The sequence below is a fragment of the Haemaphysalis longicornis genome, unplaced genomic scaffold, assembly GCF_048455015.1.
Source record: "Haemaphysalis longicornis isolate Haplotype H1 unplaced genomic scaffold, Haemaphysalis longicornis Haplotype H1 scaffold_9, whole genome shotgun sequence".
Classification (NCBI taxonomy): domain Eukaryota; kingdom Metazoa; phylum Arthropoda; class Arachnida; order Ixodida; family Ixodidae; genus Haemaphysalis; species Haemaphysalis longicornis.
In genome coordinates this window covers 15,717,297-15,731,753 of record NW_027526460.1, presented here as the reverse complement: position 1 = coordinate 15,731,753, position 14,457 = coordinate 15,717,297, and the positions used below count along the sequence as shown (strand labels likewise).

General features: G+C 47.2%; 1 protein-coding gene and 1 long non-coding RNA gene across 11 annotated transcripts in view; one reads left to right on the top strand and one right to left on the bottom strand.

Annotated features, from left to right (window-relative positions):
- The window catches only part of LOC144153074 (uncharacterized), a 621,787-nt gene that overhangs the window by 307,994 nt on the left and 299,336 nt on the right, over window positions 1-14,457 (bottom strand). The window contains exon 1 of one of the 10 annotated variants that reach the window (XR_013319298.1): window positions 766-953. The exons of the other annotated variants lie outside the window; for them this stretch is intronic. This is a non-coding gene — a long non-coding RNA (uncharacterized LOC144153074). Of the gene's footprint in view, window positions 1-765; window positions 954-14,457 lie in introns of those variants that run through there. 10 annotated transcript variants of the gene reach the window in all.
- The window catches only part of Jeb (low-density lipoprotein receptor domain-containing jelly belly protein), a 198,303-nt gene that overhangs the window by 62,836 nt on the left and 121,010 nt on the right, over window positions 1-14,457 (top strand). The window lies entirely within an intron of this gene.

The window sequence follows — 14,457 nt, the reverse complement described above, 5'->3', positions numbered from 1 at the left end:
CGTGTCACAACCAACTGGCCCCGCGCTGAGTGGCGCGGTTATGTCGGCGAGCGCGTGCATTATTGAGAGCCGAAACAACGCACTGCGTCGCTGCTACAACTCATTACCGGAGTCGGCTCGGGCCTGGTGGCGCTGTAAACAATTCACCGCGAGTTACGCGAGACCACGGGGTCAAACCGCAGCTCGGTGAACTCTCGTACGCAGGGAGAGTTTAGAAGCAGCCGCTATATATTCGCGCGGCCAGTACAATACCACACAGGATGAACGCCGGGTTGTTACAAAGAATTTCCTGTCTGGCGGGTGATTGCTAAATCCTAATGAATTTGCGTCACGCGCCGTGGTAGTGCCGACCTGTTCGTTCTTCCCTTTACTTTCGTCAGTGGTGTGAGAGGCACTGAACGTTCTCCCCCCCCCCCCCCCCCCTCACTCCGGCCTCATGCCATGGAGCTACCCTGTGAGGCCGTACTGACCTGGGGAATGGGTTCGCAGCTGTTTAGGCTGTGTCGTGCTTCACTTTGAAATGAATTAGTTTCACCACCACCACCACCAACAAGTTACAGTCTTTTTTTTTTAACTTTGTGTTTTCGCCGCGCGGCATATGAGAGGAGGTTTAAAGATTGATGGTCACAAAACCGATAAGTTTTCCAGTCTACAGGTATGCATGAGTCCAGTGGCGTGCAGAAAGTCCATCAGCGACCTGCTGCAGTATTTAGCTTCCTGCACCCAGTGGTTGTAGTCATCCGGTTTATTCCACCGGAGACCAACCTTTCTGAGCGCGTCGTCTCGAGCTGTCCTTGTTCTCGCGCACGTCCACAAAAGATGCTTGGCATCAGCTTCATCTTCCGGAGACGGACACTTGGGACAAGTTCCTGGGTCTTCTTGGGAGTTCACCCAAGTCCAAGTGACAGAAGGTGTGAGGGCCACCCCAGCGCGAAGCCTCCTGAGAGGAACTTCTTCCACCTGGGAAAGATGGGGGGGGGGGGGGGGAGGGAGCTGACACACGGGGGAATTAGGGCGCATGTGTCCCTTCCCAGGAGAGATTTCCGGACTAATTCTGGAAAAAATTGTCACTTGATGCAACACTGTGTGTACTGCTCTACTCTTTGAATTTGGGTCGACGTTGTTGATAGTCGATTGTGGCGTGCGTGTGTTGACGCGGCGCATAGGCTTCAACGACGCACTACGCGCCAGCGCGCCATAGTACTTTCCCGCATTGCAATAACCGTGCATGGCGGTGCACCTGCAACATCGAGACTGCGGCTCGGCCAGAAGCCTTTTGTGGATGCATGGGCTTCCCCCACACACAGCGGTTAGCGGCGTCTGACTCGCCGCCTCTCCGACTGCGCGAGAGTGCTGTTGCTTGTGCGTGTTCCTGCTTAGAACGTTTCGGGGCTCGTTTTGACCGTTGCATTGGAGGCTTATATAAATATGCTCTGTCTCCGAAGAGGGGGCAGTGCTTTTCGGGCCTCATCCTGAGAACGTTTCTTTTTCCATTAATGTTGTCATGTTGTAAGCACTCCAGTGTGCTTCTACCTGTACAATCGTTGTTTTCTACTCGCCATGCAATAAACAAGTTAAGTTTGGCTACGACTCTTCATCGCCGGAACGGAGGCAACTCCCCTGCCCGCCGCTCGCCTACCACGCTACGTCAACATGACGGAGGCCCTTTCTCGTACGCCTTCGCGCATTTAAGAACGTCCAACCGCTCATTGGGCGCAGCTCGCTAACGGCCGTACATCATAAAGCTTATGAGGTGACGACAATGACCATAACGGTGACGGTAATGGTACGCACAAAATCACTAGATCGGCGCATAAATTGTAGGAGGGGATCGCCATAGAGAAGTCAAAAACATTGGCCCCCTTGTTTAACCTCCATCACCTCTTTCCCATTTCCTTGTTTCGACGCTTCAGAAGCGATGCTGAAGATGATGGTAAGAATAGTGACGATGATGACGACGACGATGACGATGATTAAAATAGGATCATTCCGGTTGACTTCTTCTCTCGTTTATTTCTAACGTACACGTGGTGCAGCGTTCAGCTTCGCGAAGCCACAGTACGCGTTCAAGCGCCATGACACCCCCTTTGCAACTCCTAAAGACTCGTACGATGCCGCGCGGAATCCAGCCCGAAGTAACGCTTGTTCTTCTTCCGTTGTCTTCTGTAGCATGTACAATATTTCTTCACACACAAAGGAGTTCAGGCGTTCTAAAACAGTCGCTGGCTTTCCCCCGAGGCGCCACTTGTACGAAAGGCGTTTAATTAACGCATTATACCAGACACTTATGCCTGCTTCTATATTTTACGGGCAAGCAAAGCGAAACACTGAGCGTACGAATTAGCGACTGTGTGTTGGCGCTTTTCAAAAACATGCAGTAACACACCGTTTCGCGGCAGCGTTTTAATCATTCTCGTTTCCCAATTTGCGCAACTCACCGCTTTTTTTCGAAGTTCGCATAGTTATGAGTTTCTGACCTGAAATTCAGAACTTCAGTGCAAGGGGAACCAGTAATACCTCGATTGTTTGAATGTAAAGGCATAACATTCATGTAAAGAAAAGTTATAAAGTTGGTTATATGATATTTTACTTACTGGATCTCTTCTTTATCCTTCGATACCACTTTTTCAAACTCTGCCAAATGTTATTGAGTATAGCAAACTAAGAATCTGCAACAGTGCCATCCACTGTGAATCCTAAATGCCACGCTCAAGTTAAAAGACCCTGGGACACCCCGAGCCAACAATACAGGAATCAAACCTCGCGGAAGTTAAACGAGAGTCATCGTCAAACAGAAAGATGACGCCGGAAACTGAAGCGGGGTGCCGCGATGCACAAGACAAACAAGGCGTGATGCCGCCGCCTCTGCCGGCCTCTTCCAGAAGTGTCGCTGCTGCGAGAAAATAAAAAAAACAAGAACTCACCTTTCACGAAAACAATATATGAATTCCGAACGTTAGGTGTCCTTATTTCTTGCGGTTGCACGATTTTGAAGGTTGATCCACAACTTCCGGCTAAGCGGGGGCAACGTCACGCAAAGCGAACTTTATGGCGAAGACACGCCGCGAAAGAAACGTTCTACGAAGCCCTGACGCACTTCCGCGAAAGGACCACATATATCCCCATCGTGGGTGTCGCCCTCTGACAAACGAACCATTGGCACCGCTTCCCCGCTATGTTGTAGTTTTTCGCTATGAGCTGATGGCCAGTAAGCCGTTGTGGCAGTGCCGGGAACGGGCCAAATCCTATGCGGGCGACTCGGCCAGATCATCTGTTTGCAAAACGGAAAATATTTTGAAACGGCACACGAGCGCGAACTTCGCGATTTGCACCACCCTGCCGCGAAGAGATCTCCTGAAGAATAAATCGATCAACAAGGGAATGTGTTTACCAGGTCGTCGTCGATTTCCACTGCAAACTGGTTCAAATATAACGAATAACACTCCGGTGAAAAAGGCTAGAGGCCACTAAACAGTTTCGAGAAACGTTTGAATATGGTAAACTGCTGTAGAATGCCGGCGCAAGAAAATATTGCACAGGACAAAAAATGTTTTTATGTGAAGGGCTTTACTATAACCATATCCCATTATAAAGCGTTTTAACGATCAGCCGTGTTTTAAGGAGAGAGCAATGCTTACTAAAACCCGTGTTTTGCTATATGTGAATGCAACTATAAAAGGGGACTTTGAAAGAGATGTATGTAACTAAGAGTGTTAAAGTTTGTGACGGTCGCCTACTTTTTACGTTGGAAATAGCAAGGATGACCGCAGCTCAACGTGGCGATTTTTTTTTCTATCGACGTAAATTCAAGAGTCTTGAGACTGAAAAGTTCACTCCCAGCCTTCCTTCCTGTCCCTCCGCCCGTTCCACATCACACAGTTGCCGCCAATTTTGTCACCTCTACTCGTTGTTTGGCTTGAATTTTCATCAAAAAGCTACTTTTATATTTCCCGCCAAATTTGAAATTCAAAGAAGGATTTCCAACACCAGGAAGCGGGCGTCATCAAAAGCTCAGACCCTTCCAATGGCGTCCTCTGGTGGGCTCATAACCATGGCTCAAGCGAATGCAAGTTTGCCCATAAACAATAAGTTTTTCTTTTCGAACTGCACAGTTATGATCAATACGTGAGCGTGGCATGAGAAGACGCTGACGTAAGTTTACGGTGGCGTGCATTAACATATCTTGACTTTGAGCATACACATTTTTTTTTTATCATATTGAAATCGAGTGGGAAGCACACTTTCTTTTTTCCTGTAGTAGCAAGATAGACCACTCATTCTTCTTTCTACGGCCATGCGCATCCATCCCCACTAAGGCAGATAAAATTGTCTTCTTGTAATTTTCTTCACTGCATAAAATGTGTTCGAATAGTTCATTGACACAGGCTGGCCACCCCGCTAGATGTCCCCACAAGACCTACACGTTTTTTGAGTAAAGAAAGCGAAATTACGATAGGCTTGAAAAGAAAAAAAAAACTAGTCATCATCATCAGCATCATCATCACCAGCCTATCTACGCCCACTGCAGGACACCGGCCTCTCTCATTATTCTCCCATTATCCCGGTCCTGTGCTAACTGCGACCAATTTATCCCCGCAAACTTCTTGATCTCATCTGCCCATCTAACTTTAAACGACTAACTGCCCATCTAAAAGAAAAAAACAAGTGCCCGTAACCAAAATGTATAATAACAAAGGCAAAAAAAAGGATGAAAAATAGGAAGCTGTTGATCATTTATGGTTAATTAACGAGTAGTTCTCATTTGGGGCCAAAATAGTGAATACGTCTGTAGGGGCGAATCAATCTAAGGTTCAGTCCAAATACCACAAGGAGGCTCAGGCGACGAACTGTGAGTAATGTTCGCAGTTGTGTAGGATATTTTTCAGTTAGTATAATTATAATTTTTTAGTTAGTAATGATGACAGAACGGATAGTAATTTATAGCGATCCAATATGTGAAATTATTTTAACAGATTCGTAATTTATTTGACTATTTGCTTCGATTAGCGTGTCTTTTAGATGCGACGCATATCTTGCTCTCGGGTATGTCCCTCCGTTGTCGCGGCGTCCGCACGCACACTGCACATGTGCCACTCTCCTCCGTTCTTCTCTCCGACAGCTGTGCGCAGCGCTCTCGCTCCGTCTCATTATCATAATGTACAGCCGGTGTGCGCGCGCTTCGCCTACGTTCGCGTCTGCTCCGGCGCGCAAGCGTGCGCATGCGCGCGACTCTCCCCCCGGCTCCTCTCCTCTCAAAAGCGGGAATATACGCGAGGTAGCGCACGGCGCCGGATCAGTCAATCGCTCGCTCTCGCCCTTGACTTGACTTTGCTTGGCGATACCTCCGTGCTTGACTTGACGAAGATCTTCCGATGAAGACGTGATGGAAGCGACAGTCCCTTCAGCGAGTGGACTGACGCAATCCAATACCAGCGTCAGTCCAAACGCTCATACGAACACATGCGGGTGTTCGTATGAGAACACCCGCATGTGATGGAAATGAATCATACGCGTTCACGACACGTTTCACGCGATTAAGAGAATCCACCCAATGGAAATGCCAATTGAACCCCCCCCCCCCCCCCCCCCCCCCGATGCGTCGCATCACATCAGGGTTCCCTCGCGGGAAGATGGGCGTAATTTTTCATTAGAGAGTGTCCAATATCAAGTACTTTACTTACTGTATCGCTTCTTTGGCAATTTGCTAAGTCACAGTGAATATCTGTATCCCGTTGTCTGTAAACTGAAGTATTTTTGTTTTTGTTTTACATCTGTTGACGCAGAAAGGCAAAATGTCGTGTCCTGATGCAGGTTCAGTGGTACAAGTTTAGGGGGAAATCACTCGGAAATAATTGAAACTTCTTACGAATTGGTTCCAATTCTGTACGTCCAAGTTAATAAATCGCTTTCAGTGTGTCTGTTTTTCAGGAATTCAGCTTTCATAGGAGTATGTATTGGAGTATTTTAAACTGTAGGTTTCTTCGATACTTCGCGTGCTCTCGTCATTCTTCTCAAAGAGAACAAAGGGAGCACGTAAAACAACCTTAAATTAAACTCATGGCAGTAAAGTCAGTCAGGGGAAGTTAGCTTTGAAAGCATGGCATTTAGGCCCGTTAACAAAATTTTCGCTTCTTTCTGAAATTCTGTTCGGGTGGATTTGACTCATTTCGTAAAAAAGCTCCTCACATGTCGAGGGCTCGGTACACATATGCAAAAGTGGGCGCCTATGCACGTTCTGGGCAACTGTAAATGTGTAGCGCTCCTAAACATTCCTAAACAGTATTTCCTTATTACTTCCCCTATTCCCTTTGATTGCAAACAGAGCTGAAGCGGAGAATTGTGCGTGGGCGTGGCTCGCTCCCCTTTTTTTCTTTCCTGCAAAATCGACATACCGCGCAACTGCTGCGGGAGCCAACCATTGTCATCATACCGGCGACGTATGTTCCCTTAGGTTTTCATCCAAACAAGAATTGGTGACGCAGTGGGCCGTCCTAAGTATAGAAAACTCAAACGTCGGCCACTGATAGGACAGCAGCCGTGGCGCAAGTCACAACAAACCCCAAACACCACTCCCACTCAACATCACACTCCCTAGACACCGAACAAATGTATCTTCCGTAAATATGCACCAGGCGGTGTATACGCTCTTCCTCCCGCATTCACGTACGAAAACGCTCCGGGTTTGGGTGACTGTCCAGCAGGGAGCCACATTTGCGCTAAGTGTGCACGAACAAAAAGAATTGCGTCCCAGCAAATATTTTCCACGCAAAGATCACTCTTACCTGGCCGCGTTTAGCATATACCGACAACGCCGTTCTCCGGGTCCGCTTTCCCGTGTTAGGAGTCCCCGAGCTATGAATCCCACTTTCCACATTGCGACGTGTGACACGGTAAGTCCATTTCAACCTCCTGGGCGTTAGTGCCCTTAGAGAAGTTATCGCCACACCGGCAACTTATTTTGTAGGCAGGTACGGCGCATCTGAAGAGCGATTGTATACGCGGCGCGCATAAACGCACGCATCTCCAAACAACCTGTGTTGACGTCAACGGATGGCGCTATATTTCTTTTTTTTTTTTTTTTTTTGCGAAAACTGCCAGACTCAAAAACCGACAAGCGAAATCGATGGCACGACCATTAAGTGGGCTGTTGTACATGCAAATGATTCATTTGTAGCTAGACGGAAGTTTACGACGGCTGACGCTAGGAAAGGTCGTCCGTAAGTCCATAGGCGTAGTCCAGACTAGAGGTGCTATAGTTGGCAACACGATGACAGGTGTGGAGCAGTGCGAGGGTACTTGGAGTGTGTTCCGCCTACTTACTCTCACTCTGTTGTGATTCTAAACTCTCTTACTGCCAGGAGCACTTTCATAGTTAGCCTATAGAACTACCGTATTCGCATGATTCTAACGCGCATCCTATTTTAGCGCTCGAGTAAATCGAAGCAGAAAAATTCGAAAAAAAAATGATCTGAGGCTGATGCTACCGCGCAGATGTAAAAGGCATGACACCACGTAACTGCAGAAGAGGCTTCGTATGACACATGACAAGTTAGTCGAAAAAATTTCTTGCGCATTAGAAACTTGTTTAACCAGCTTTTGCGGGTATTAAAACGAGAAGGGGGGCATTTAAAGTGTTAGCAGTTTTGAGTGCCTTGACATTCATACTTTTAGAGGTGACGGGCCGTTGGTTCTTTCGCTGGTAACCCATTAGTTCCAGTTACACGTCCTCGAGTTCTCTAAAACGTCCGTGCTCAGGGCCGGTGAAGCTTTGAATGGAAATATGGCTTTGCTTTGTTTTCGTCGATCGCGCACTCGTGTCTCCAAAACTCCCAGTGTGCACGATTCTTCTCGGTTCATAGTGGGGCCTTTTCGGAGCCACAACGACTGAAGCGAGGTGGCAATTCCAGCAGCAGAAACATGTGCAACAGTGGCTAAGGTATGCTCATTGAGTAATGGGTGCGCCAAAATTTACTCGCGCAATGCTGACGGATTGCTTTGGATTGGACAGAGTTGGATTTGGGGAGGAGTTTGTGTCCAAAGTAATGCTGCTGGCCGCTTTGAAGCCGATTTCGGCTATGAGACCGATTGTTGCGCGACACAAATTTGATGGCTTTTAGCAAAAAAGGGTGCGAGTTAGAATCGTGCAAGTACGGTACTGCTGCGTGCACCATTTTTTTTACCACAGACTGTGAGTCGTACCAGACATACTAACATTTATTTTTTCACATACATCTTTCTGAACGCAAGAGGTGATTGCGCCACTAGTACCGCTACAAAATGGAAAAATCTTGCCTTCTGACGATACTTAAAGTCAAACTCCTGGTTTTTAAGCGTTACCGGAAGGCTGTCTCAGGCGCAGCTGCCACTGCATCAGTCCCGCTGAACTATAACCTGTATGAACCCTAATAACAACTCTAATAGGACCTACGCAGATACCTTCACGCCCTACCTAACCAACTTGGCGGCCAGTGCGAGCCCGAGAAGCCATTCCGCATCATATTCGGCTGAGTACAGTTTGTAATAAACTCAAAATTTACTCCGACGAACTTTCTCCCTCTCTTGGCCTGAATTGTTCCCGTTCCCAGGCCATTACACATATTGGAAATTATTTTTTGCATAAGTTTTATGCATTTCAGGCACCCTTTTAGAGGAAGCCTAGTGGTGTAAAGAAACTTAGACAACCTCAATCACGTATCGCAAGCCCCATCCAGACAGGGTGTAGTTTATATATAAAGTGCATCCCTATAAATACCTATGGACATGCCATGTGGAGCAGACTTCAGAACATTTACGCATGTAAAGCTGCTCTCTGGGTATGATACCTTCTGTTGATGTTCTTCTGTAGCTCTTCCTTATGAGCTTACGGATAATAACTTGTTTAGAGGCATAATCTTTTTCGCCCCTCCAAGTCGTCAAGTTTCTAAAGTTAGAAATTTCTTAATTTGGAGGAGAACTGAGAAAGTTCCACGGATTTTAGGGCCAATGTCTCTTGCATTCGCTGCAGCTCCCTACAATAAAACGCAGCACCCGCCATAAGATGCCTTCTGTCTGTCCACAAGTATCAGGTCAATCTTTCAACGTTGTCACGCAACTTTCTGCAGAGGGTGCAATGGTATATCTTATTTTTCGGCCAGGCCAACCTCGACATTTACCCGACGTGTTTTTCTGCAGAGAAAATGGCGCGTCCGATAATAGCCAGTTTGGCCAGCACGCTACTTATTTTCGCCATAGCCTCAAAAACTGGGCTGTGTCTTGCGAAAGGCCAGGCCGACCCGCTAGAGTCTGCGCGCTCATGTGCGACCTAGTTTCGAGCGTGCGAAGCGCAATCCTCGTAAGCCAAATCGAGCGCGCCAGAAATCGAGTTAGGACTGTGCTCTCCCCCCCTTTACCTCCGCCCCACCACACTTGATGTACGGAACAGCTCCAAAGCGCGAAACACGCCGGAGGCCAAGTTCCGCTCCCGACTACTTTTATGATTTCTTTTGGCATTGACATCATCCCCCCGCCCCTCCACGCACACACCTTCTTTTTTTTCTATGTGTCGTTGTTACCCGATATTCCTTGGATTTCTCCGAGTGTGTCAACGACGCTGACATGCTACGGACCTCGTTCGAAGAGCTGCAAACGTTTGGAGACAGTAGGATTAGGGCGGTGTCAAAATTCGCACTCAGCAGGACGTGATCCGCCTGTGTATAGACATCATCTCTGCGTGGAGCACGTCAACCCGAACGCAAAATAAAATGTGGGCAGTCATCTTACTCTCTACGTAATTCACTGTGGGGGCATGAAGACGGCGGGTGCGAAGGCGCAGGATAGGCAACACCATGAATTTTATTGCCGAATGTTAACGGCGTGGTTAACGTTAACGGAAAGAAATATAGATTACAGAAAGCAAGAACCATGTTACCTGCAGGTGCCATGAAAGCATGTGCTCCACGCATAATTCTCACATCAAGTTGTATTTGAACCTCAGAATAACGACATAAGAGGCCGGTAACCATCCTGACGATGCGAGAGTAGTGCCGTGCGTTGCTTGCTCGGATCCGGTAGACATGTCGTGGATTAATCCAGAGTACTTGACTGTGGCTAATTGTAGCTAATGTAGCTAATGTACGTCGTTAGTGCGGTCAGCGGTTATCCTCGAACAAAACTGAAAGTAGATGACAAATTATGGCACAAGCATATTTCAACACCTTAGATATAAACAAAACCCTTAGCACACAGTGCACCATTGTGCACGGGTTCTAAACTCGACCCGCGCCTCCTGTTAAACGCAATTATTTGGGAATGTGGTTTGTTTTTCACGCTTTATAAACTTAAGTGCGCGTACAGTTAAGCACAAAACTTAATACGCCTGTTTTTAACCCTGCACAGGCCCTCAATTCCTCGAAATGTTTCACGGGCCAGAACAAGATGAGTCGTTGCACGATGCCCATTTTCGTCCTGTTCCTTAGAAAAATTGTTCTGTTATCTTAAAACTTGTCTGAAACGATAAGGCAATTGTGTAAGAAGGAACGTAACAGTCGTTCCCAATTTAAAAGAATTGCCCCTAATAACAGCAAAGAGGGGAACAGCGCAAAAAAGACGAAACAAACGAAGAAATTGACAACCACGAACTAACAGAGCAGATACGAATCGCTCGAGACTCGCATGCGTGGTACTAGATAGCAAAAACAAAAAAAAAAGCCCGGGAAAAGAGAATAAAAGGAAAGGGCAATAAAAGTGGAGAAAATGCAAGGCAACGTCCATTTTCTTATCTGGGGTTAAGGTTTGTCGCTATCTCAGCATAGTCGCCGGGTAAAAGCCATGAAGGCTTGTGTGCACGAGGCCTAACGAGTAGGAATTAAGGCTTAGGACCCTGTTTATTGCTCGGTACACATCGTACAAGGTTTTCGAAAGAAGTCGCACAAGGATACAATCGTCGTTTGCTAGACACCCATTAGCGATGCAGAAGCAATCCGAATTTACCAATGTAAGAAAGCGTCTTATACCAAGTAACTTTGTTTTAGATGTGGAGCATCTCTTGCTCGGGGGATGTCACTTGTCCGGGCCCCGTCCGCAGCGCCGCTGATGATGATTGTGGCAGGGTGCCTCTAGGGATTGGCCAACCAAAAAATCCATCACGAGATAGCTTCGCGTTCAACCACTGTCATCATCTTCCCGTAGGGGAACCGCCCTAGAAGAAAAAGGAGAAGAAGACAAAGCTGCGAAGAGGAGGGCGTTTACGTTGCTAATCCATCCCGAGATAGCTTCGCGTTCAACCACCGTCGTCATCTTCCCGTAGGGAAAGCGCTGAAGAAGAAGAAGGAGAAGAAGACAAAGCTGCGAAGAGGAGGGCGTGTACGTTGCTCTCAGCCGGTGTACCAACGTCAATAACCTTTACCTCACCAACGCTGACGGAGACTACCGATTCTACCACAGAGACGATAACATCGACAAGAACATGATTGACGAGTTTCGGCGCCTCGAGAACCACCGCCTACTCACTGTGACACAACAGTACTTGCGTGCCTTTGCCACCGGTGTGGACCCGGACGCGGAATTCCCTCTGGCGTTACTAAACACCAGATCACTCAACATAAAGGCAACACAATGGAACCACACGGAACCCCCATGATGCTTCGTATCCTCATCAGGGTTCCCCACGGGAAGATGGTGTAATTTTTTTTCCTACATCCCTGCGCTGCTGCATAGTGACGCTAAAGTGCGCGATACCGAATACACACCATGTTTATACTTGTTTGCTGCAACTTGAAGGCTTGCTTGTGAGTGGACGGTGTGTCGTATTCGACTGTTCTATACTCGTTTACAACTCAAGAACGGCACCACCTTATGTAGTGTATCACTCCGCCAAAGCGCTGGACCCGTGACGTCACTGCGCGCGCGTTTTGAAAGTGGTTTGCTATGAATGCGTGATATCGTCTGCCTTGTCTCACGCAGTTTGTTTGTCGTCACTGGAGTCGTTTATAAGCATATTAAGTCCAAAAAATCACGGGAACGCTCACGCCATGCTCAAAATGTTCCCAGTAACGCCCTACTTGCGCCGCGCTGAGAAACATCCGGCTACGGTGATAAGGCACAGCGGCAACTTCCGGTGCCGTTCTTAAGTTGTCACCGAGTATAGGAATGGTCCGCTTCTGCGGCCATCTTATACTTTTCTCGTTTTTTCTGTCCTCAGTGACTACTTGATCTAAACGAACACATGCTTGATGAAATTGAACCCAGTTTAGCGGCAAGAGTCATGCTTAGCCACAGACCACATTTTGAATAACATCTTCAAAATCTTTGAAACCGTGGCCATGCACATAGGTTAACCAGACGCCGCCCCCTTGTTCCGCAACTCCCGTGGCGAAAAACTTCGCTTTCGCAACATCGTACGGAAACATATGCTTATGGCAATAAATTTGTTGAAAGTTTACGCGCTTCTTTTGTACCTCTCGTACATGTGCTTGTTTTTGCGTTTTAAAGCAAAGATTTCTACATCTACCAGCCAATGGTTCCTTTGTGGCGTGCGCGACAAGGAACTCACAACGCGGCTGATGAGGGGGAGGGCGGTTTTCACTCACGGAGCACGGTTTAGATGACCTGGCGAATGGTTAACCAGCGTTCCCCGCACGCAGGTACCAGCTCAACCGGCGGGGGCGTCGACGGGATGGCTGTGTCGTCTGCTTTAGCGACCGTTGTTTTGGGCCTGTTTTTGGCGCAGCTTCGCGCTAATTACGCGCTTCCTTTACACGGCTTGATTAACTTGTTCGACAGCTCCTCCTGGGTAACCCGAACCAGACGGAATCTAGTGGTCGTTGGCAAAGATACGTTAAAGATTTGTTTTCAGGGCGGGAAAACAAAATATAGACACCACATATAGACATGTGGCCACTAGAGAAACGCTACCTTTTCCGCAAGTGCTTGTTACGAATGGGACTCCGTTTTCTAAACCGGTGAATACGAATTTGGTTGTGTTTTAACAGGGATTAGAAAAGGCAAAAGGAGCAACTGGTTCTGATAAACACCGATTATAAAAATTATCTCAGCTTTCTGGCAATTCTCAAAATTACGAAGCTAACTAGTTTAAATCTATATAAATGGTATCACTACTAAGCTGGCATGCCGAATTGTTTCGGTGTCTGCGCTTGTGTCGCGTGGTGGTGTAGCCCCAAGCTAGCAGATCAGGATGGCTAGATTCCACTGTCTCACCTTTCGAAAGACGCTCCTCTCCGTTTTCTTTCTTCCGGCGCACCGTCGGGCTACAGCGGCGGCATCCGCCGCTCTAGCCCGGCCGTGGCCGACTCTGCTCCGTTCGGGATGCTGCCCCCGTGAATTCCAGGCAACGGCTGCAAGAATCTCTGGTTTCATTCTTTGTAGAGCCTCGTGTGTGCACTCAAGTGACGACGCGTGGGCAATTGTTGTGGGTGTCATTTAAAGCTTTGCTTTCAAACCACCTTCACAGCATGGATTGGAGCCAATTATTTCTTCAAGAATTATCTCCAAAGTTTTTCAGTTTCGCATACCGAAACTACACCAGGCTATGCGTCATACTTGAGGACTGCGGATTTATACATGGGCGTTTTTGTTTGTGGCCTAGATGTAAACGAGGGAGTTGTTCCTCTTCCTAGCTGAAAAAAAAGAGAGATTTTGCGTGCCTTTCCTCAAGGTCCTCTGTTGCTTGTTGCTTTTCGCGCATTAATTTGTGTGATTTGTACTCTACAGTTCTTTTGAAGGTGGAATGCGAGACACACGTTCATTACACAAACCCAACTTTCCCGCTCAAAAAGCCAACCGCTCAGAAACCTAGTAAAACCACAGCAGGAACGCGATATTTCTCACAGAGCAAGGCGTCGCCTTGGATATCAGCGCTGTGAAAATATATTGCAGAACTATAAACATTTCTTGCGTAATTCATTGTCCAAAGTTACTGTCCATACATGTCATTAGGATAGTTTCAATGGCTCCGTAAGCTGATAAAGAAAAGTTCTTATTCTTGCACTATGCGCACAAGCTTCTTCCCTCAATATTAGCTGCGCGAAAATTTATTCACTAGTCTAAATACCCCCAAAGTATTCACTTCTGAAACAACTGCGAAGAAAAGCTAGACCCGTTTCGACATTTGTTAGATTCATTACAATTCGTCCCTAGTTTACATAGCTCAGGGCTCATAAAAGATAGATAAATGTGCACTGTTTTACATTTCCTGTATATGCGCCGTTTACGGCCCCATTCGAGCGGAAGAGGACTTTCGGGTGACGACGAGCCCACCCACTTCTTTGAGCTCCATGTTAGCGAGCATCGATTCATTGCAAGCTCGCTTTCCCCAGCCATTGAACCTGAAACCTTAAGAGCGAAAAATGGTAATCGCTTTCACCGCTTTTTTTACGCAGACTTTGCGTTGCGAGGATTATTTCAAGTTGTAAAAAGAAATGTACGCTCCGAAGGAATTAGGAACTTGAACAAAAAAACTCC